Source organism: Bufo gargarizans, chromosome 11 (assembly GCF_014858855.1).
Source record: "Bufo gargarizans isolate SCDJY-AF-19 chromosome 11, ASM1485885v1, whole genome shotgun sequence".
In the NCBI taxonomy this organism is placed as follows: domain Eukaryota; kingdom Metazoa; phylum Chordata; class Amphibia; order Anura; family Bufonidae; genus Bufo; species Bufo gargarizans.
Window position 1 is genome coordinate 43,756,145 of NC_058090.1, and position 26,057 is coordinate 43,782,201.

The window sequence follows — 26,057 nt, forward strand, 5'->3', positions numbered from 1 at the left end:
AATGCATGAAGCTATTAAAACAGGCATGTCAGCCATGGTGACAGCTCCTTTTTAACGCTCGCTCATTTTTCTGCTTCTAATACATCAACTTGAAGAACTGACTTTTCACTTGCTGCTTAAGAGATGAATGCTACTCTTTTCACCCGTCAGTGGTTCTTGGTGTATATATTAGGGCGTCTATATGATAAAAGATTGGTTTGTGGCTATTGATTCATTGTGGATTCCATCCAGCTCCTCAGTCTCAACATATATTTCTAATTACAACAGTGTACCTCCAGTTCTATAACCGTTCTGACGTACCACAGAGCTCTGTGAAAGCATTTTATTGGTAGTGGCCACGATCTGGAAGCTCCTCTAATCAACAGGTGTAAGAGCTATATGGCCTCTAAGCAACATGGTCTTTTGGCCTTAAAGGGGTTGTACAGTGCAAAGATATCGATCACCCCTCTGCTGGAGTGCTGTCAATATTGTGCTCAGAGATAAAGCACTATGGGCACTGAGAGCATAAATGCACCAAGTCTACATTCTTGTAATTGTATCTTGCCGAGGTCCAAAACACACACAGAAAGGCACAATACAAAAATCCAACCTGGCAATCACAGGCAACCTGTGGCCAGCAGGTTGCCTGTTTAAATAGCCCTAAGTGATGAGTCACATGACGTGGCCAGCGTCACATAACTCATGTTACACAATTCAATATAGCCGAGTGCCGACTCACCATTATCGGTGCTCAGCACCCCTGCAGCTTGTTCTCTCTAGGGGATGGAGGAGGCCGGCTGCGCCGAGGAGGCATGCGTGGCCGGGTCCTCTCTGCCCCCTGGTTAATGTGGAGACGAGGATGACGGCCGCATCCCCGCTCCACTACATGCACTGGATGTCGGCGGTGCTGCGAAAGAGAAGCGCATCGCCGGCTTCCTGTTGCAGTACCCCTCCTTCCACGAGGGGCCACCGGACCCATAATCACTGGAGTAGGTTTCTCCGGGTAAGCTAGATAAAACCTTCTCACCAACCTCTTGGCATGCAACTTACTCGCTGGCACCCAAGACCTTTCTTCAGGACCAAAACCCTTCCAATGAACTAGATATTGCAACGAATTACAAACCTTCCTCACATTAAGGATTCTAGAAACTTCAAATTCAAGTTGACCGGCAACCTCTACAGGCGGCAGAGGTTCCTGTGCAGGAGATACAGGGAACACATCATTTTTGAGTAAAACCCTATGAAAAACATTATGAATACGAAACGAGTCGGGTAACCATAACTTAAAAGACACAGGGTTAATGATATCAACAATTTCATAAGGTCCAATGAATCTAGGTGCAAATTTACCCGAAGGCACTTTCAGAGACAAATTTTTTGTAGATAACCACACTTTGTCTCCCAACCTAAAAGCTACTCCTCGAGCGCGTCTTTTGTCAGCACTAATCTTCTGAACCCCCTGGGCTTTTTTCAGGTCCGACTGAAACTGGGCCCAGACTGTGCACATTTCTTTAACTACAGAATCAGCTTCAGGAATCTGAGAAGAAGAAGGCGAAAATGAATTGAACCGCGGATGAAATCCCATATTACAAAAGAAGTGAGACATACCAGTAGACGAGTTCACCTGATTAATAATGGCGAATTCAGCCATTGACAAATGTTTCACCAAAAGATGTTGGTTATCGGAGACGTAACACCTCAAATATTGTTCTAGAGACTGATTTAAACGTTCAGTTTGACCGTTGGTTTCCGGATTTAAAAAAAAGGCAAAGACAGAGAGATGTTACATTTAAGACAAAAAGCCCTCCAAAATTTTTATATTATCCGGAATAACTCTCGATTACCAATGTGATAATTTCTCTCAGTAGGAGAGAACTTACGGGAAAAGAACACACAGGGCTTCAGATTAGTGAGCTGGTAACCCCTGGGAGAGTACTGACCCTACCGCATCCTCGGAAGCATCAACCTCCACCACAAAAGGCCTATCTTGGTCTGGTTGAATTAATATTGGAGCGTTAAAGCACTTCTTGAGTGTTTCAAAAGCCTCTAAGGCCTCTGTCGACCAATTCACTAGATCTGTCCCCTTCTTGGTTAGATCAGTGAGGGGCTTGGCAATAGTAGAGAAGTTCTTAATAAACTTCCGATAATCATTTGTATAGCCCAAGAAGCGTTGTGACGCTTTAAGAGAGGAGGGTCTCACCCACTTTAAAATAGCCTGCACCTTCCCTGGATCCATATTGAAAGATTGGGGTGTGAGAATATATCCCAAAAATGAAATTTCCTGCACTCCAAAAATACACTTCTTACCCTTAACGAATAATCAAATTTCCAGAAGAACCTCCAGTACCTGTCTAGTGTGAACCACATGAGAATCACAGTCAGGGGAATAAATCTGAATATCATCCAAATAAATAATCATGAATTTTCCAATAAATTGTCTAAAAATGTAATTGACAAAATTTTGGAAAACCACCAGGACATTACTTAAACCAAACGGCATCACTAAATATTCATAATGACCCTCAGGGGTATTAAAAGGAAGATTTCCCTCATCCCCCTCTTTAATACGAACAAGATTATAGGCCCCTTTAACATCAAGTTTAGTGAACCAGCGAGCTCCAAGAATTTGGTTAAACAGGTCTGGAATCAATGGCAAAGAGTACTGATTCTTAACAGTAATCTTATTTAGCTCTCTATAATCAATACACGGTCTCAAACCACCATTTTTTGGGCAATGAAGAAAAACCCCCGCCCCCATAGGAGACACCGAGGGTCTATATCTCCCTTTTGTAAGCTCTCCTTCAGGTAGTTCCTCAGACTCCCGTTCCAGACCAGACACATTATAAATCCGGCCCCTAGGGTACTTGGATCCCGGAACTATATTAATAGCACAGTTATACGGTCTATGTGGGGGAAGGAAATCAGCCTCGGACATGGAAAAAAACATCTGCAAAGTCACCAATGTAAGATGGAAGAGAGTTTACAAAGACATAATTACATACAGTATAATACATAAAAATATATAATTACATATGTTACATGAAAAAATATAGATGCTTTGCTTATATCTGCAGAGTATTACTCTGATACAAGCAGGGAAAGGAAATGTATGTAGGAAAAACCATGAGGCTATGAGAAATAGGGGAGAAATGTCAGTCTCACTTGACTCTAACTTTGGAGCTACATTTTAACCGCTTGCCGCCACGCTAACGCCGAAAGGCGTCATCGCGGCGGCTCTCCCAGGCTACGCTAACGCCAATAGGCGTCATCTCGCGTGAGCCGAGATTTCCTGTGAACGCGCGCACGCAGACGCGCGCGTTCACAGGAACGGAAGGTAAGCGAGTGGATCTCCAGCCTGCCAGCGGCGATCGCTCGCTGGCAGGCTGGAGATGTGATTTTTTTTAACCCCTAACAGGTATATTAGACGCTGTTTTGATAACAGCGTCTAATATACCTGCTACCTGGTCCTCTGGTGGTCCCTTTTGTTAGGATCGACCACCAGAGGACTCAGGCAGCTCACTAAAGTAGCACCAAACACCACTACACTACACTACACCCCCCCCTGTCACTTATTAACCCTTTATAAACCACTGATCAGCCCATATAGACTCCCTGATCACCCCCCTGTCAGGCTCCATTCAGAGGTCCGTATGATTTTTACGGATCCACGGATACATGGATCGGATCCGCAAAACGCATACGGACGTCTGAATGGAGCCTTACAGGGGGGTGATCAATGACAGAGGAGTGATCACCCATATAGACTCCCTGATCACCTCCGTCATTGATCACCCCCCTGTAAAGCTCTATTCAGACGTCCGTATGATTTTTACGGATCCACGGATCGGATCCGCAAAACACATGCGGACGTCTGAATGGAGCCTTACAGGGGGGTGATCAATGACAGAGGGGTGATCACCCATATAGACTTCCTGATCGCCCCCTGTCATTGATCACCCCCCTGTCATTGATCACCCCCCTGTAAGGCTCCATTCAGACGTCCGTATGATTTTTACGGATCCACGGATACATGGATCGGATCCGCAAAACACATACAGGCGTCTGAATGGAGCCTTACAGGGGGGTGATCAGTGACAGGGGGGGTGATCACCCCATATACACTCCCTGATCACCCCCTGTCATTGATCACCCCCCTGTCAGGCTCCATTCAGACGTCCGTATGATTTTTTACGGATCCACGGATACATGGATCGGATCCGCAAAACACATGCGGACGTCTGAATGGAGCCTTACAGGGGGGTGATCAATGACAGAGGGGTGATCACCCATATAGACTCCCTGATCACCTCCGTCATTGATCACCCCCCTGTAAGGCTCCATTCAGACGTCCGCATGTGTTTTGCGGATCCGATCCATGTATCAGTGGATCCGTAAAAATCATACGGACGTCTGAATGGAGCCTTACAGGGGGGTGATCACCCCATATAGATTCCCTGATCACCCCCCTGTCATTGATCACCCCCTGTAAGGCTCCATTTAGACATTTTTTTGGGCACAAGTTAGCGGAAATTTTTTGTTTGTTTTTGTTTTTTCTTGCAAAGTCTCATATTCCACTAACTTGTGTCAAAAAATAAAATCTCACATGAACTCACCATACCCCTCACGGAATCCAAATGCGTAAATTTTTTTAGACATTTATATTCCAGACTTCTTCTGACGCTGTAGGGCCCCTAAAATGCCAGGGCAGTATAAGTACCCCACATGTGACCCCATTCCGGAACGAAGACACCCCAAGGTATTCCATGAGGGGCATATTGAGTCCATGAAAGATTGAAATTTTTGTCCCAAGTTAGCGGAAAGGGAGACTTTGTGACAAAATACAAAAAAAATCAATTTCCGCTAACTTGTGCCAAAAAAAAAAAATTCTAGGAACTCGCCAGGTCCCTCATTGAATACGTTAGGGTGTCTTCTTTCCAAAATGGGGTCACATGTGGGGTATTTATACTGCCCTGGCATGTTAGGGGCCCGAAAGCGTGAGAAGAAGTCTGGGATCCAAATGTCTAAAAATGCCCTCCTAAAAGGAATTTGGGCCGCTTTGCGCATCTAGGCTGCAAAAAAGTGTGACACATCTGGTATCGCCGTACTCAGGAGAAGCTGGGGAATGTGTTTTGGGGTGTCATTTTACATATACCCATGCTGGGTGAGATAAATATCTTGGTCAAATGCCAACTTTGTATAAAAAAATGGGAAAAGTTGTCTTTTGCCGAGATATTTCTCTCACCCAGCATGGGTATATGTAAAATGACACCCCAAAACACATTGCCCAACTTCTCCTGAGTACGGCGATACCAGATGTGTGTCACTTTTTTGCCGCCTAGGTGGGCAAAGGGGCACACATTCCAAAGAGCACCTTTCAGATTTCACAGGTCCTTTTTTACACATTTTGATTTCAAACTACTTACCACACATTAGGGCCCCTAGAATGCCAGGGCAGTATAACTACCCCACAAGTGACCCCATTTTGGAAAGAAGACACCCCAAGGTATTCCGTGAGGGGCATGGCGAGTTCCTAGCATTTCTTATTTTTTGTCACAAGTTAGCGGAAAATTATGATTTTTTATTTATTTATTTTTTCCTTACAAAGTCTCATATTCCACTAACTTGTGACAAAATATAAAAAATTCCAGGTACTCGCCATGCCCCTCACGGAATACCTTGGGGTGTCTTCTTTCCAAAATGGGGTCACTTGTGGGGTAGTTATACTGCCCTGGCAATTTAGGGGCCCAAATGTGTGCGAAGTAGTTTGAAATCAAAATCTGTAAAAAATGGCCGGTGAAATCCTAAAGGTGCTCTTTGGAATGTGGGCCCCTTTGCCCACCTAGGCTGCAAAAAAGTGTCACACATCTGGTATCGCCGTACTCAGGAGAAGTTGGGCAATGTGTTTTGGGGTGTCATTTTACATATTCCCATGCTGGGTGATATAAATATCTTGGTCAAATGCCAACTGTGTATAAAAAAAAATGGGAAAAGTTGTCTTTTGCCAAGATATTTCTCTCACCCAGCATGGGTATATGTAAAATGACACCCCAAAACACATTCCCCAACTTCTCCTGAGTACGGCGATACCAGATGTGTGTCACTTTTTTGCCGCCTAGGTGGGCAAAGGGGCACACATTCCAAAGAGCACCAATAACCACACATTTGGGCCCCTAAATTTCCAAGGCAGTATAACTACGCCACAAGTGACCCCATTTTGGAAAGAAGACACCCCAAGGTATTTCGTGATGGGCATAGTGAGTTCATGGAAGTTTTTATTTTTTGTCATAAGTTAGTGGAATATGAGACTTTGTAAGAAAAAAAAATATATATAATAAATCATCATTTTCCGCTAACTTGTGACAAAAAATAAAAAGTTCTATGAACTCACTATGCCCATCAGCGAATACCTTCGGGTGTCTACTTTCCGAAAATGGGGTCATTTGTGGGGGTTTTCTACTGTCTGGGCATTGTAGAACCTCAGGAAACATGACAGGTGCTCAGAAAGTCAGAGCTGCTTCAAAAAGCGGAAATTCACATTTTTGTACCATAGTTTGTAAACGCTATAACTTTTACCCAAACCATTTTTTTTTTACCCAAACATTTTTTTTTAATCAAAGACATGTAGAACAATAAATGTAGCGAAAAATTTATATATGGATGTCGTTTTTTTTTGCAAAATTTTACAACTGAAAGTGAAAAATGTCATTTTTTGCAAAAAAATCGTTAAATTTCGATTAATAACAAAAAAAGTAAAAATGTCAGCAGCAATGAAATACCACCAAATGAAAGCTCTATTAGTGAGAAGAAAAGGAGGTAAAATTAATTTGGGTGGTAAGTTGCATGACAGAGAAATAAACCGCTAAAGTTGTGGAGTGCCGATTTGTAAAAAAGGGCCTGGTCACTAGGGGGGTATAAACCTGTGGTCCTTAAGTGGTTAAAGAGGACCTGTCACCATTTTTTATTTTTTTATATATAAGCAATATCTCATACTGTAGTCCAGGTTCAAGAGATTCCATCCCCCAGATTTTTTTTCAATATCCACTCCTCTGTCGCACAGTTATGCCCCCTGTTTAGTTTTGGCACCTCACATGTTAATCACCAGCATCGGTACAGAGAGGAGGAAACTTCTGTTCTTCTCCATAGGCGTCTCCTTGTCCCTGGCTGTGGCGCTGTCCAATCTCTGCAGACCGCTTTACCGCTAGGGAGAAGACAATCTGTTGTCTTGAGATTTGGTAAATCTTGTAAGAACAGACTATGGAACCGAGCATAGTACTCCAGGAATCGCTTACATAGCCTGTTCTCAGGAGCTTTACCAGATCTCACAAGAACAGCTTGTCTTCTCCCTGGCTGCAAAGTGATTGGACAGTGTCACAAGCAGGAAGAAGGAGATGCCCACAGAGAAGAGGAGAGGTCTCCTCCTCTCTGTACTGATGCTAGTGATTAAAGGGGTTGTCCCATGAAAAATATTCAACTTCTTTCAAACCAGCACTTGAATTTGAATACTCTTGTAATTGCATGTAATTAAAAATGTATTATAGCCACTGAGTTATTCTCTGAAATCTATCTGTATAGCGCCATCTGCTGGTTGCTCTTTTTCTAATTTCTCTGTCCTACTCACTGAGATGGAAGGACATGCTCAGTTCCAGCCTTCAACTGCCACCAGATGCAGCATAAAAGACACACCCACTGAGCGGACAGCTTGAAATAAATCTTGTAGATTAACTGGAGCAATGAATGAGGAGATCTCTGGATCCATGTGAGGTACAGGGCTGGTTCTACCTTTGTTAGAAAAAGGTTGTCATGTACTATATGATGTCTGATTTTCGTTGCTTACATTAATCACGAGATAATAGCAGGGTGGCATCTCCTGAATTGGGACTACAGCATGGAGTATTGCTTTTATAAAAACAAAAAAACAAAACAGGTCCTCTCTAAGGCCTAATTCACACGTCAGTGTTTTGAGCAATGATTTCCATCAGCGATTGTGAGCAAAAACCAGGAGTAAAGCCTACACAGAGATAAATTATAATGGAAAGACCTGCATCTGTTCTGACCCGGTTTAGGTTCACAACCACTGATGAAAATCACTGACCAAGCACGGACGTGGGAATTAGGCCTAATTCTGATTGACTTTTTCCTGGTGGCAAAGGGCTATCATCTTACCGTTGGCCAATTCTAAATAGCATTTCATTAATGGATACCCGCGTGCAGATCATGCTCTGTGGACTGTCAAAACTGAATTTGGGGGAATTTTACCATTTCATTGCTGTTCTAATAAGAGACGCGCAGCTGGCGCGAAAGTGCTGTTTCTGGAAGCGCCACGCAGCGCGCCTTCGTCTGCTTCAGGACTTTATTCCAAGATATAAACTCAGGTTACTTCAAAGCAAGAGTTGAGCACAATGCAAGCAGCCAGCTGTGTAATACGCTCTACAACAATTTAATTGAAAATTTAAATCTGTTTTATCTTCCACCTACAAATCAGACCTTACAAAACCTAAGAGTATCGTGCCCAAATGCCACGAGACAAAATGAAGTAAAGTCGTGAAGTTGTATAACTTGAGATCTCCACCTCAACGTGCCATTTGAAACATTGTTTTTCATATTTACAGTGGAGACAAAAATTCACTGCTGAATCTGATGGTAGCATTCAATATAAAACCTCAGCAGAGCCTACAGCAAAACTCTGTTCTAAAGGAGCCATCCCGGTTTAGTGCCTTATGCTTATACCGCAATAAATCAGAGTTTGATAGAAACGTAATGATTTATACCAATATCATTACGTTCTCGTTCTGCTGGAGCTGTTTGAAGAGAAGCAGTAGCAGTCAATGCCAGACTATTCTCATCCCGAAAAATACTTTGGACAAGCAATGACCTTAGTTATCTAGATCAATCATGCTAATGATATCATCTTATACATTTTGTTTGGGGGACAACACTTGTTATAATGCATCCAGTTCTACATCTAAACAGACTGACTCCCAACACTCCTCGTTGTTCACACTATTTATAGAGGAGTTTTCTAGGCAACTACAGCCGTAGATACATGCATTTTTAATTTTTAAAGTTCTGCCAAAAAAAAAAAGTTAAAGCATTGAAACATTACAGTGGTTGTAGAGGCAAAGCGAGGCTTAATAAATTGGATTAATATTTAGTTGGCAACCTGATTTGTAAGGGGAATTTGGCTGCTACAGAAGCTCCTGCCTGTAAAAGAGGTGCTCTGCTAAAACCTTGCCTAGCATGTCTACGCCAGGCTTTAGAACAGCAGCGATGTGCTACGTGAGCTCCTGCCTGCGCCCATTTGCTCCTACCTGGGTTTCTAGCAGCCAAGTCCATTGGGTCTTCTGGCGGGCTCTGGTGAACACCTAGGGGTTGTGTTATGGTGTAGGAAGATTAGTAGCAGTTTTGAGTTTGCTGACTGTGGTTCATTTTCCCAGCATGTGGCTTCCAAGCAGGACACCTCCTCCATGGATGCTGTCCGCATCCGTTGCTCCGTTCCGTGGCCCTGCAAAAAAAAAATATAACATGTCCTATTCTTGTCTGCGCTTTGCGGACAAGAATAGGCAGTTATATTAAAGGCTGTCTGTGCCGTTCTGCAAATTGTGTAACGCGCACGGACGCCATCCGTATCCGTATTTTGCGGATCCGCCATTTGCGGACCGCAAAACACCCCACGGTCGTGTGCATGTAGCTTTACATTGTGTTTCATGCCGTCTTAGGCCTCTTTCACACGGGCGTGTGCGCCCCATTGCTGCATTGCTGACCGCATTTGCGGATCCGCAATACACCGGTGCCGTTCCGTGGGCATTCCGCATCACGGATGCGGACCCATTCACTTCAATCTGTCCACAAATCCGGAGATGTGGAATGGTGCGGAACAGAACCCTACGGAAGCACTACGGAGTGCTTCCGTGGGGTTTCATCCCGTCCTTCCGTTCCGCAAAAAGATAGAACATGTCCTATCTTTTTGCGGAGCGGCCGGATCGCGGACCCATTCAAGTGAATGGGTCCGCAATCCACTGCGGCTGCCCCACGGACTGTGCTCGTGCATTGCGGCCCACATTTTGCAGGCCGCAGCACGACCACGGGGCGTGGTCGTATCCCATGATGGCCTTAATCTGTATCCCATGATGCACACAAAAAAAATTTGCTTTTTGTGTCCGGTCTGGGAACGCAACGAAACGGAACGGAATGCATTCTGGTGCCCTACGTTCCGGTCAGTTCAGTTTTCTCCCCACTGACAACGTATGGGGACAAAACTGAAGCGTTTTCCTCCGGTTTCGAGATCCCATGACAGATCTCAATACTAGAAAGGAAAACGCAGATGTAGCCTAAGACAACTACACACAAATAAACCCATATAGTCATCAGAATTAACCCTTAAGGGCCAAACTGGAACACACAGTATATCTGAATATCAGAGCAGGAATGGTGATCTGTCACATCAGCTTTAGTACTACAACTTCAAACTAATAGTACAGCCACTTGACATTGGTGAGGCCATCCCTGATCATAAATGGTTTTATGAAGAAAAAATAAACTTCTAAGACGCAGGATAGAAAAAGGCACAACAAACTGACAACATTTAGCCTAAATGTATTATCAATTTAGTTTCTAATCTGATAAAAAGGAACTGAATACTTCAAAGCGCTGAGGTTTCCTAGATCACTAAACCTTGGCTCACCTTGCATGCAGCAGAAGACAAAAGCAAACTGCCTGAGGCCTTGCAAACATAGGGAGGGCGCTCGGCTCCAATCGCTGATCATCCATTATACATTTCCAATCTCAGATCGACACTGACACAGAAATATAATTACAGTTTGTGCTTCATAAGTAATATGACAGCGGAAGCACAGAGCACAGGGAAAAAGGTCCCTAAGATGTTATCTTACTCACTTGAGTATTGTATACCTGAGCATGCAGAATAATCCATAGCTCTCTACACTTGCATCAATAAATCAATTATTTACCAGAATGTTAATTGAACAATTATTTATTTACAAGCATAGGGTGCAGGGGGGTTGATCATAGTCTGAAGAATTGGCTTTTAGGGCCTGAGCCGCTTTCACACAGTCAGTGTTTGGTCAGTGATTTCCATCAGTGATCGTGAGCCAAATCGGGGTTTTAAACACAGAACAGGTACAGATCTTTCCATTATACCTCGTATTTAGGAAGCATCCATTCTTGGTTTTGGCTCACAATCACTCAAGGAAATCACTCATCAAACACTGACTGTGAATGCAGCCTAAGGCCTCATGCACACGACAGTTTATTTTCACGGTCCGCAAAAACAGGGTCCGTAGGTCCGTGATCCGTGACCGTTTTTTCGTCCGTGGGTCTTCCTTGATTTTTGGAGGATCCACGGACATGAAAAAAAAGTCATTTTGGTGTCCGCCTGGCCGTGCGGAGCCAAACGGATCCGTCGTGAATTACAATGCAAGTCAATGGGGACAAATCCGTTTGACGTTGACACAATATGGTGCCATTTCAAACGGATCCGTCCCCATTGACTTTCAATGTAAAGTCTGGAGTTCTTTTATACCATCGGATTGGAGTTTTCTCCAATTCGATGGTATATTTTAACTTGAAGCGTCCCCATCACCATGGGAACGCCTCAATGTTAGAATATACTGTCGGATATGAGCTACATCGTGAAACTCAGATCCGACAGTGTATTCTAACACAGAGGCGTTCCCATGGTGATGTAAGAGATCGGGTGCTGCCAGGCAGCAGTTTTGTACAAAGTTTGTAGTGTATTCTAACTAGAAGCGTCCCCATCACCATGGGAACGCCTCTGTGTTAGAATATACTGTCGGATATGAGTTTTCACAAAGTGAAAACTTAGATCTGAAAAAGCTTTTATGCAGACGGATCTTCGGATCCGTCTGTATGAAAGCAACCTACGGCCACGGATCACGGACACGGATGCCAATCTTGTGTGCATCCGTGTTCTTTCACGGACCCATTGACTTGAATGGGTCCGTGAACCGTTGTCCGTCAAAAAAGGACAGGTCATATTTTTTTGACAGACAGGATACACGGATCACGGCCTCGGCTGCAAAACGGTGCATTTTCCAATTTTTTCACGGACCCATTGAAAGTCAATGGGTCCGTGAAAAAAAACGGAAAACGGCACAACGGCCAAGGATGCACACAACGGTCGTGTGCATGAGGCCTTAGGGTCCATTCACACGTCCGTTTTTTCTTTCCTGATCTGTTCCGTTTTTTGCGGAACAGATCAGGAGCAGATCTGGACCCATTCATTTTCAATGGGTCCTGGAAAAAATCGGACAGCACAATGTGTGCTGTCCGTTTCCGTTGTTCCGTTCCGCATGTCCGTTTAAATATAAAACATGTCCTATTCTTGTCCGCAAAATTCGGATCCTGGTACAATACAAAGTCAATGGATCCGCAAAAAACGGAAGACATTCGGATGTCATTCCGTATGTCATCCGTTTTATGCGGAATCCGTTCCTGGAAACACATAACAAATTTTATTTTATTTTATTTCAATTTTTTTTCAAAGAAATCCAAACAACTTTATTTGATTATTGAACTTTATACATGTTTCCGTTTTTTGCGGATCCCCAAAAAACGGATGACATACGGAAACATTTTCAGGAACTGACGTGTGAATGTAGCCTTAGGAAAAGGTCCGGATGTGTTGCGGCAAACCCGCGCAAGTAGGTACCAAATTGCAGTCAGTTTTGACTGCGATTGCGTGCCGTTGTTCAGTTTTTATCACGCGGGTGCAATGTGTTTTGCACGCGCGTGATAAAAAACTGAATGTGGTACCCAGACCCGAACTTCTTCACAGAAGTTCAGGTTTGGGTTAGGTGTTCTGTAGATTGTATTATTTCCCCTTATAACATGGTTATAAGGGAAAATAATAGCATTCTGAATACAGAATGCATAGTACAATAGGGCTGGAGGGGTTAAAAAATAAAATAAAAATTTAACTCACCTTAATCCACTTGTTCGAGCAGCCAGAATCTCTTCTGTCTTCTTCTTTGAGGAATAGGACCTTTGATGACATCACTGCGCTCATCGCATGGTCCATCACCATGGTAATGGATCATGTGACGGACCATGTGATAAGCGTAGTGACGTCATCAAAGGTCCTATTCCTCAAAGGAGAAGACAGAAGAGATTCCGGCTGCGTGAACAAGTGGATTAAGGCGAGTTAAAAAATTTTTTTATTTTTTTAACCCCTCCAGCCCTATTATACTATGCATTCTGTATTCAGAATGCAATTATTTTCCCTTATAACCATGTTATAAGGGGAAATAATAATGATCGGGTCCCCATCCCGATAGTCTCCTAGCAACCGTGCGTGAAAATCGCACCGCATCCACACTTGCTTGCGATTTCCACGCAGCCTCATTCACTTCTATGGGGCCTACGTTGCGTGAAAGTTGCACAAAATAGAGCTTGCTGCGATTTTCACGCAACGCACAAGTGATGCGTGAAAATCACCGCTCATGTGCACAGCCCCATAGAAATGAATGGGTCCGGATTCAGTGCAGGTGCAATGCGTTCAACTCACGCATTGCACCCGCGCGGAAAACTCACCCGTGTGAAAGGGGCCTATGTGTTTTGCGGTCCGCAAATTGGGGATCCGCAAAAAAAAACAAAAAACTGATGACGTCCCTATGTCATCTGTGTTTTTTTGCGGATCTATTGTAACAATGCCTATCCTTGTCCACAAAACGGACAATAATAGGACATGTTCTATTTTTTGGGTGGGGCTATGGAACGGACAAACTGATAGGGACAGCACACAGTGTGCTGTCCGCATTTTTTGCAAACCCATTGAAATGAATGGGTCTGCATCCTGTCCGCAAAAAAAAAACGAACGGACACGAAAACAAAATACGTTTGTGTGCATGCAGCCTTATTCACATGTCTGGAGTCACAGACGTGTGCAGTCCATGTACTCCACACATGGAACCATTGGTTTCAAAGTGTTTATTCATACATTCTTGTTTTCCTACTCACCGTGAGTCAGTGGAAAAGCAATGGAGACATGCTCTACATTGGCTTATGTTGCAGACCACACAAACCCATTGAATTCTATGGAATCTGCGTTCTATCAGCGGTTTTCATAGACCATTGGTCGGAGATGCACTCTAGTCTTTTTCAATTTAGTAATGCACGTGGAGTACAGACGACACACGAAGGGCAAAAACAGACATATGGGCCAAACATGGACCCTTCTAAGTCTTAGTTTGGTGTTCCAGAGGTGATGGGGTTGGATATGGATGGCGAGGATTGTTCTTCCACACCACAAGTTCTTCTTTAAAGACGACAGTCTGTTCTAGAATATAATTATATCCCCCACAGAATGTTAGGGGCATGGCCAGAATGGGATTTGCCCCTCATGGTCTCATTTAGACGCAGAATTGTTTTGTGGTATTTTCTCCCCCCCCCCCCCTTTTTTGTTATTTTCTCCTCAGATTTACAGTAAGCCGGTGACCGTTCAGACAGCGTCAGGATTGGTCAATTTGGTTGCTGGATGGTTGCTGGGCAAGTTTATCCAGCGTTACCATTGGTTAAATCTGTTGCTGCCTGGTTGCTGGGCATATTTCAAATTTTAAATTGAACTTTGATTGGTGGAGGGTCTTTTGTGGCGGGAATTTTAGCTGTTTATGGAGTGGCTTACATTGAGGATTCAGTCACCGTGTCAAGATTCAAGCTGGAAGTTCGTCACACCCGCCCTCCCTAAAGATCTGTCGCGGTCTTTGGAATTTTAGGGGTGGTCAAAAAGATAAGCGGTAATGGACTATTATTTATGGGTATTTTAAAGTTATAATGATATATTAACTTTTGGTAATTTTATGTTACCCCCAAAATTGAATAAAGACCGCGGCCATTTCATCCACACTGGTGTTTATTATTTATTAGGTTATTTATTATATTGTTTGGGTTATGTTTAATATGACACCCAAAAAATTCTGGAGAATCTTTCCTCCGAACTCTGTAGTGTGCTGTTACTCTGTTACTGCTCCTAAAATGTAGGAATACATTTACAATGGAGCGTTACTAGTTGGGGGAGAGGGTTCCATACACAGTTTGACACAAATGAGCGGACAGTGTCAGACAAAGTAGGGACATGCCCATTTTAGAAGGGGAATGGTAACACCCAACTTAGGCTACTTTCACACTTGCGTTCGGGGTTCTGCTTGTGAGTTCCGTTTGAAGTCTCTCACAAGCGGCCCCGAACGGATCCGTACTGCCCTAATGCATTCTGAGTGGATAAGGATCCGCTCAGAATGCATCAGTCTGGCAGCGTTTGTCCTCCGTTCCGCTCAGCAGGCGGACACCTGAACGCTGCTTGCAGCATTTCCGTGTCCGCCTGGCCGTGCAAGGCCAAACGGATCCGTCCAGACTTACAATGGGGACGGATCCGTTTGACGTTGACACAATATGGCGCAATTTCAAACGGATCCGTCCCCCATTGACTTTCAATGTAAAGTCAGGACGGATCCGTCTGACTAACAATTAGACTTAGATTTTTTTCTAAAATATAATGCAGACGGATCCGTTCTGAACGGATCCCATCGTCTGCATTATAGGAGCGGATCCGTCTGTGCAGACACCAGACGGATCCGCTCCGAACGCAAGTGTGAAAGTAGCCTTATTCATACATTTCAAATTTTGAAATTCTCCATAACTGTTAATTCATGGGCAATACAAGTATATTTCATGGGGAATACAATCATTTACTAAAACAGACAAGTGAGGAAGCTGTTCTCAGAACTCCATAGAATGAAATGGAGCATGCTGGGAGTCGTAGTTTCACCACAGTTGGAGTGCCATCAGAGCATGTCCACTCATTGTAGTCGTACTCCAAGTGTATAGTCAGATAAGGTGGATATGCTGGCGGGCAATCGGCAGCAAAGTGGGTGAGATTTTATCATTTTCTCATATATATGCTGCAAATAATCTGCAGTATGTCAATTTTGTTGATCGTTACAGATTTCACCCCTTGCAATGCATAAGGGGAAATACCCTGTAAAATGTGCGACACGTGCGACTTCTCCCCTCAGTACAGGGATCAGACTGGCGCTACTCTGGCATTCACCCGAAGGCTCAATTTCCTTTCTACGCTCTTGACAGGTCCAGATAGTCAACAGAAGGGATCAGTAAGATGAAATTCTCTGTACGATAAAATGCTCAGCATTTTTACATCCTAGTTCCAGGAACAACCATGAAAATTGATCCTGACATCATCAGAAGTTAGACATCTGCCATACAGTATGTGATGATGGTATGCGCCCTGCCACCTGAAATGCTCTCTAAGTCATAAGGGATATTCTAATATGTTTTCAAATCAAAAAAATATTTAACATGGTTTTATCTCATTTTAGAAACGGGTTGCAATTTTAAATATAAAAATAAAAAAAATAGTTGAAATTAATATGAAATAAAATAATCATTTTTTTGTGTTTTGTGATAAGCTGTGCAAAGTCAAAGTTAATGTATTCAGTCCGATGACTAATAGCTCTGGCACTGGATTTTCCTTCACAGGAAAAGTAGAACACAGTATTTTCGTTACAAAGGACAGAAACGGTGTTATAAATAACACTAAGACGTCCAAAAATTGTATAAACTGGTGAGAAAAAAAAATTCTTCCCAGGGATGCACCACTGCACTAGTGAAAAAAATACAATGACATTCATTCTACATTTCTATTTAAATGCTAAACTCTGACGCAGGGTTAAATTTCATTATACAATTGAGACAGAATAGGCTTAGAGGCCAGTATTACAGCCAGGCATATAATGACTGCATGGGGGGTCACACATTCGTTCATACTGATAATGGAATATGGGTAAGACAGATGTGAATAAATATTTACTAGGTGTTAAATCTCCCCCATTCCACTCATCCAAAAATTATTTGCATCTGCTAAATCAGGAGTCAACTGCATATCCATATAATAATACTCTATAATGCAAAAAAACATACAAAAAATCCAAAAAGTGAGTTCAACCATTTTACTCACATCCATTGGTAATAGGAGCAAACAATCAAGCATACAGACGTGCAATATAATGTTTTATACCGTATACATGGAGTGTAATAATATTATAGGCTATAGCTACTAGAGAGGGGTCGTTGATCCAGGGAGTTATCCTGATTGCCTGATTGGAGTCGGGAAGGAATTTCTTCCCCTACAATGAGAAAAATTGGCTTCTACCTCACAGTTTTTTTTTTGCCTTCCTCTGGATCAACTTGCAGGATAACAGGCCGAACTGGATGGACAGATGTCCTTTTTCAGCCTCACATACCATGTTACTATGTTACATTGGGGAGATTCAACATGGCGCTCTCATGGGATGACAGCTAGAGATTCTTCGGTCAATTGTAAGCGATTACTCTAAGTGGAGACATCTAGAAACAGCAGCAGCAAAGCGATAGGTGACTCTGGGTTCACACCTGAGCGTTCTGAAAGAAGCGCTCTGTATGCGCGATTGTACCAGCGTTTAAAATCGCGCATACAGGGACAAGCGAACGCCCATTGTCGCGCGTTCCCGAAAGTCTATGTACGGGAACGCGCGACAAAACGACCCAAAGAAGCTCAAGAACTTTTTTGAGCGTAGGGCGCTGTAAAACGCTCAAGTGTGAACCAGGGCTATAGGGAAGCATTGGTTTTCATGTGTTGAGCATTTTACAGCGCGTTTGAACGCGCTGTAAAACGCTCAGGTGTGAACCCAGCGTAATACAAGCTCGAAGGAGTGGCCCCTCACGTGCTTACGCACATATCATGTACAGACCGACCATCAGTGGATCTGGAAGCAACATCAGAACTAGACCTGTCCATTTAGACTAGAGCGTTATGGATTATAGGTCACCAAACAAGATGCCAGGCATCAGGACTCGGGGACTGTGGATGTGGATATGCATCTAATTGATGAATCTGGAATTAAAGAATGAAATGAAAATACCAGCTGTCCAAATGTACGGTGCCAACTGTAAAGTTTCACAGCGAGGCAATAATTAACCCGAGCCGCTTTTCTTGGAAGAAGAAAAGTATATGAAGTCTTTAGAATGCAGCAATGTGTACTTCCATGTTGGTGGCAACAATTTGGAGAATGATCTTTCATGTTCAAGAACAAAAATCACAGAAAATTATGCACTAATACAATAGAGGCAAACATTATATATGGACTAAGCCCTCACTCTGATATGATAAAATCAGAGACTTTCAGACAATATATTTTGATCGAAACACATCTGTGTCTGCCTACCAGGGCTAGGGTGGTCTCAGTCAGGGAGGACTTTGATCAAAATATATTGTCTGAGAGTCTCAGATTTTATCATATCAGAATGAGGGCTTAGTCCATATACAGGGTGGGCCATTTATATGGATACACCTTAATAAAATGGGAATAGTTGGTGATATTAACTTCCTTTTTGTGGCACATTAGTATATGTGAGGGGAAAAACTTTTCAAGATGGGTGGTGACCATGGCGGCCATTTTGAAGTCGGCCATTTTGAATCCAACTTTAGTTTTTTCAATAGGAAGAGGGTCATGTGACACATCAAACTTATTGGGAATTTCACAAGAAAAACAATGGTGTGCTCATATTTGCTGTGAAGATACGAGATGTGCAGCACCTGAAACTACGGATACTGGAAGCCTGTGCTAGCATTCCTCCTGCGGTGTTGCCATCAGTGTGTCAAGAGTGGGAGAAGAGGGTTGCATTGACAATCCAACACAATGGGCAGCACATTGAACACATTTTATAAGTGGTCAGAAACTTGTAAATAACTCATGAAAGAATAAAGTTACGTTAAAACCAGGCACACCATTGTTTTTCTTGTGAAATTCCCAATAAGTTTGATGTGTCACATGATCCTCTTCCTATTGAAAAAACAAAAGTTGGATTCAAAATGGCCAACTTCAAAATGGCCGCCATGGTCACCACCCATCTTGAAAAGTTTCCCCCCCCCTCACATATACTAATGTGCCACAAACAAAGTTAATATCACCAACCATTCCCATTTTATTAAGGTGTATCCATATAAATGGCCCACCCTGTATAATGTTTGCATCTATTGTGTTAGTGCACTATTTTATGTGATTTTTCTTTTAGAAATGCAGTCATGTACATTTATTACATCGTGCAAGATGTTTTGTATCTTTTTCTATGATTTTTGATTATGTTCAAGAACAACAATGTCTTTGTCGCAATTATAATTTGCCAAGTGTGATGTGGAACATATAGTATACACAACAGCCCCAAAGGGCACAAATTCCCATTTTAAATAGTCTCATCACCATTGTTTAAAATAAATGTTACATTTTAAGTGTAAAATAGGATAACACCACGCAATGGATTAAAATTATCAGTCAACCACTCGGTTTATAAATCCCTTACGTGTAAATTGTTATATGTATGAAATCATACACCTTTATTATTCCTCAGGGCGTCTCATTAGTATGAGAGGTATAATAACAAAATTCTTATGCTATATAGCCAACAGAATGAGTGTGTCCCGCTCACAATAAAGCAAAGAGCAGAATCGGTAGTCAGGCTAGATACGGCACACGGGTTGTCAGACAAGAGATCACACGTTCGCTGGTTACTAGACAATAGAAAACTCAAAGGCAGAGAATCAGGCAAGAAGGTGGAACCACTGTCCAGCTAATTAGGGAGGCAGATCAGCACCTTAGTCGGCAGGTGAAGGAAACTCTAGTTTGACGACCGGGCCTGTCTGGGAAAGCTGGACAGCGGCGGACATGGCCACCAGCGTAACACATGTAAAGGGAATATAATCTATAACGTACAGTACACTGACTACTGGTTATATGTCTGTTATATTACCTGCTATGTTTTATATGCCATCCACATAGATCACTATTTGAATAGAGCCACTGTTCTGCAGCAGAGATAATCTACATGCCACCACCAGTACATCTTATTAGATATTATATGAATAGATTGGATGTTATTGGAGTATTGCGAGCACACTCATACAGGCTGTACATTCACTTCACTGATATTAGTGATGCTGTCATTCACTCTTTAACTATACGACAGTGTACTGATAAGAATGTGCTATCTGTAGTGCTCTAAGAAGCAATTTGGGTATTGGATTTGGGGGTTCTCCCCCTTATGGGTTCACAATTGAGCCTCACTCACACACTCACAGCTATTAGATTAATATGCTACAGCAAACAACTTGCACACACCTCAATTCTTATTTATGTGTTAGGCCCAGTATGCTAAGCCCACACACTATCTGATATTTTACCAAGCGATTGATGGCCTACAAAGTATAGCATAACCCTCTGACATGTTTCACTGGGTAAACAGCTTCATCAGGGGACATGGGGATGCCAAAATCCTCATTACTTATAGGTTCAAAAGACCCTGCTTCACTATAATCGCCAATCCACGGCTGAACATGCTGAGTGATGTGCTGACTGACTAATCAACTTTTCCAGGCTTCATACATGTCAGGGATGATGGTGATCACATCATGACTCTCCCCACTGCGCACACGGTCTATTTAGAAGAAGTGAATGCACAGCCTGTATGTGTGTGCTTGTAATAGCATGCAATCTTCGAACATAATATAAAATAAGAAATACTGGTGGTGGCACAAAGGTAACTATTCAAAAAATTATCTACGTGGATGGCCTGTAAGGCTACTTTCACACTCACGTTTGGTGCGGATCCATCATGGATCTGCACAAACGCATCCGTTCAGACAATACAACCGTCTGCATCCATTCAGAACGGATCCGTTTGTATTATCTTTAACATAGCCAAAACGGATCCGTCTTGAACACCATTGAAAGTCAATGGGGGACGGATTCGTTTTTTATTGTGCCATATTGTGTCAGTGAAAACCGATCCATCCCATTGACTTACATTGTGTGTCAGAACAGATCTGTTTGGCTCAGTTTCGTTAGACGGACACCAAAATGCTGCAGGCAGTGTTTTGGTGTCCACTTCCAAAGCGGAATGGAGGCAGAACAAAGCCAAACTGATGCATTCTAAGGCGGATCCTTTTCCATTCAGAATGCATTAAGGACAAAACTGATCCGTTTTGGACCGCTTGTGAGATCCCTGAACGGCTATGGTATATCAATATGCCTTAGACTTTTCCTCCCATTCATCAGCGCAGGGCGCACTATGAACAGCGCTGGCAGCGCACTGAATGTAGGAAGGCTATTATAGCTAAATGATAACGTACATGGAAGATATACTGTATTGGTATTCAGGTTAAATTGCCGTGTTGGCACTTTGCAAAAGTGGTATTTGGGTTGCAGTTAGGGCACTCGATCTCTAAAAGATTCACCATCACTAGTCTAGTCCTTTAACTCCTTTACTTTAAAGAGGATAATATAGTGGCACTTATTGTGCGTGGGACACAATCATTCTGTTGGCTATATAATGTAAGGCTACATGCACACGACAGGGAGTTAAAGGGAACCTGTCACCAGTTTTATGGTGTCCTAACTAAGGGCAACATAAAGAAGTGACTGATTCTCTTAGCAAAATGCTGGGTCACTTTCTTTAATTGACCCAGTCAATCTGCCAACATCTTGTATTGAAAAGCTCCAGCTGATAATGATGAGTCCTGAATATTCATGAGCTCCTGATTGACAGTTATTTTCCATATGAATCACCAGCAGGTGGGCAGGGGAGTGGCTATAGCTGTTAATTAAATAAACGCTGGACTCACTGACATCACGCTGGACTCAAATCAGCATTAGCATTAGCATGCAGCATCTTTGTGTGTATATTATGAGGTAACCATCTGTCACACCAGTAAGTGAATACATCTAAGGCACTTTTTAGTAGTTAATGATTGTATATAATTAGTTAGATTATAAATCAAATATCCACATGACAGGTTCCCTTTAAAAACGGATAAACTGTCCATTAAAAAACGGACCCATTCAATTGTATGGAGGCAGTCGGCCAATGAAAAACAGACAAGATAGAACATGTTCTATTTTTTTATGCCCGTTATTCACTTGCTGTAAAAAAAAAACGGCCGTGTGAGCAATCCCATAGACGACCATTGTTCTAAAAACAGACGTGAGATGGCCATTAAAAAAATTGGTCCATTTTTCACTGTCGTGTGCCTCATACTAAAGAGACATCCCCAGGAATATAAAACGTGTATGATTTCATTCATATTACAACTTATACGTTAGGAGATTTGTAAGCAGAGAGGATGACTGATCATTTGTGCCCTTTCAGGTTTTTGTGTATGCTATTAGCTTGGTTTCCCAGTGGGATTGATGTGTGTAAATGAGGTAGAACATGGGTTAGCAATCTTCAGCATTTTAACTGTTGCAGAAATTACAACTCTCAGCATGCTCACTTGCTTGGGCGTTCTTCAAACTTCCTTAGAAGCGAATAGAGCATGCTGTGGGCTGTAGTTTCACAACAACCTAAGTGCCGGAGTTCATTGACCCCTGATGTAGATGAACTAGACTGGCTTGTATGGACATATGAACCAACATCACAGCTCTTGGAGTGCAGTGGAACGCATTGCTGACTGATCAGTATCTGTATGTGACTCCATTATTGCTCCTGTGGACGCTGATTCTTGTAGTCAAGTCTAAATTTCTAAAGGAAAGACTTTGCAGAGGAAATGGCTGCTATACGAGTATGGGAATCATGCAATATTCTACTCAAAGTCAAGCTGGGCTCCAACCATCGACTCTCATATTAAAGCCTTTTGTAGAATGCTCAACCAAGATATAACACACAATATAATTGGAGCCAGTTCAACAGAAGAAAATTTAACCTCCGATATGACCTCAAGTCGAGACACTTAAGACGGCTTGCCAACCAAAACCATAAAGCCAAGCACAATCCATAAACAAATACTAGGACATCAATATAGAAATATGACAGCAAATCAGACCTAATGGATGGCTCAACCCAATATTAAACTGCCAATATCATCCTCTGTACTAAAATTAACACACAACATCCTCCTTCCATGGTAAAATGAACACACAAACAGCTGAAAGCATAGTAAGAAAAATTCTGTGAGGAGCTCCATGTAATATTACAGAAAAGAAGCATAATAATACATCTAAAATGCATCTATTAAACCAGGCCAACAAAAAAAAACAAGATAAACCTTAAAATACATTATAGTTTTAGGTCTTTGAGTAATGCGTTATGCTCATCTAAAAAACACATTAATCCTAATCCACACACACAGAGAAATATATTAACTATACAACGGCTATAATAATCTCCCATTTCAAGGACATAACACAGATTTAAACAGGTCAACCACAGAAGGTAGAGCTTCAGATAGAGTACCCATCACCCTCCTCATCCTTGATTAATGGTTCTGCACAAACCCAGCTTGTTGTTTTATACAGACTATGGATTGAAATTATTATCAGGGACATTAGAAGATAGATCAAACACAAATACCTGAACATCCTAATCGGGATACTACCAATGGACCAACATCAGTAGACCATCATGTCCATACTCACTTAACAACCAAAGTCAAACCGCTGATAATCAGGAGACTGAGTTGGGGACAACATGGCGCTCTACTAGATCGGCACACGTTATCAATCTTTGACCCTAAGTGCCACTTAACTGTACCAATCCTTGAAATGTTTCTCCCAAAAATTGTAATCTAACAAGCACATTTCTACATACCTAGAATTTGACTATATTGTAAAAATGGATAAACTGTATCTAAACCATCTGAGAGTAAAAAGTGCCATAAACTATGCTTAGGTAAGCCATCTAAAACATTTACGCATAAGCGGTCGCATGCGATGGGGTCCATTTTTTATGAAACAGATTTAACTAAGTGAAATTCAGCAGGTTGTAATATGCCACAGGTCTGCAAACGCAGGAGAAGGAACTTCCCACCATTGCCCCTTTCATTATTTTAACAGAATCCCTACTACACACACACTGAACCCCCCTTCCCTCCCAGACCTCAGCCACGATCCATACACCTATTCAGAGAAGATACAATAAGCTACCAGGATCCTCGTATAATGCAGTCCGGCATCTGACACAAATTCGAGGAGCATTGTGAAATTCCAGGATGATGCTAGATTAACACAACCTAGGATTGCCGCCTGACTTCTTACTAGATGCATCAATGGCAGACAGTGTAATCACTACTCCCCCCACCGTCCCCAACAAGACAAAGCAGCAGTGCCATACCCCAACACTACACAAATTCCAACACAAGCAGCATCCCCTCCTGGCATCTCTGTGGCTGCCATGGTATCTATGATGTGGCAGTGCCTGGGCTAAATGTGGTCGATGGAGAAAGGCGGTGTATATAAATGCATAATGGCAGGGACCATACACCCTTACCACAGTGCCCGAGCCAGGAAAGGCATAATATGATGGAGCGGTGATCCTGATGTGTGATACATTGTAACCCAGCTGGGATTACCTTAGCAACCAGAGAATCCGCTTCTTCCCCTCCTCCTCCAGCTGCTTCCTCTGCTTTCTCTCTTATTTTCTATCACAGGCTGATGGAAGCTCGGTGCATGGTTCCTCTGACACTTGGGGGGGAATCAGCCCCAATATCTGCTCAGTCCAAGGAGGGTGGTGGGAAGGCAGCCTGAGGGTCCCCCGGAGACAGGTCCATCCCTATACGTGCACAAGAGCTGCTGAGGATGGATGGGAATAAACAGGACAAGCTGCTTCCCACCTCCTCCTCCTCCTTCTCCTCCTCTGCCAGGAGGATGCTGCAGTAGCCAGGGCGCCCTCTGCTGGAGAAACTAGATACATCCAAGAACAATCTAATACCACGCAAGATTTAATGAAATCAAACATCTTCAATGATCAGAAAATTGAGAAAATACATAGGTCAATTAATGCAGACATGCACCCAGGCACTAAAGGGTGGCTATTAACATAGAAACAGTATAGTAAATATAATATTGTAAGATATACAATGCCTAAACAATCACTACCCCGCCAAAAGCAGTGAAAAACAGACACTATTGTAATAATATCAAAAAGTAAATCAATATACAGACCACTAATGGCACCCACTAACCCAACGCTGCTTTGTGCACGTGTATGTAGACATACACGCGATGACAGACCCTTAGGCCCCTTTCACACGAGCGAGTTTTCCGCACGGGTGCAATGCGTGACGTGAACGCATAGCACCCGCGCTGAATCCTGACCCATTCATTTCAATGAATGCGTTGTTCAAGTTCTGCGTTGTGCAAAAACGCAGCATGTTCTATATTCAGCGTTTTTCACGCAGCCCTGTCCCCATAGAAGTGAATGGGGCTTCAGTGAAAAACGCATTGCATCCGCAAGCAAGTGCGGATGCGATGAGTTTTCCACTGATGTTTTCTAGGAGATGTTGTTTATAAACCTTCAGCGTTTTATGAGCATGAAAAATGCATCAAAACGCATTGCACCCGCGCGGAAAAAACTGAACAACTGAACGCAATCGCAGACAAAACTGACTGAACTTGCTTGCAAAATGGTGCGAGTTTCACTGAACGCACCTGGAGCCAATCCGTCACGCTCGTGTACATGAGCCCTTAGGCTTCTTTTACACATGCAAGTTTTCTGTCAGGGTGCGATGGATGAAGCAAACGCATAGCATCTGGACTGAATCCTGACCCATTCTTTTCAACTGGTCTGTGCGCATGATATTTCACGCATTATTTCTGCGTTCAGCAAAAATTGCAGCGTGTTCTATATTCTGTGGTTTTCATGCAGCCCTGAATTCATAGAAGTGTAAAACGGATTGAATCCGGACGCAATACGGAAGCAATCTACATAGATGCAATGCGTTTTTCTCTCATAGTTGCTAGGAGATGTAGATTGCTATTCTTCAGTGTTTTTTCATGCGTGTGAAAAACGCATCAAAAACTGCACCCGAGCGGAAGAAACTGAACCACTGAACGCAATCGCAGACAAAACTGACTGAACTTGTGTGCAAAACCATCCGTTTTTTCCTTAAAGTATAACTGTCATTTTTATTAATTTTTTTGGAGTATTGGATTGTGGTGATTAATATCACCTTTGAGGCCCTATTTCAACTTTTCACTGTGTATTCAATTACCCCTTAATTCCAC

General features: G+C 42.7%; 1 protein-coding gene across 2 annotated transcripts in view; it reads right to left on the bottom strand.

Moving 5' to 3' along the window:
* Window positions 1–24,618, bottom strand: part of RGS6 (regulator of G protein signaling 6) — a 437,580-nt gene extending 412,962 nt beyond the window's left edge. For both annotated transcript variants that reach the window (XM_044271952.1, XM_044271951.1), the window contains exon 1: window positions 24,404–24,618. The gene's annotated coding sequence lies outside the window, so the exon portion shown is untranslated. The remainder of the gene's footprint in view (window positions 1–24,403) is intronic.
* Window positions 24,619–26,057: the final 1,439 nt, after the last annotated feature.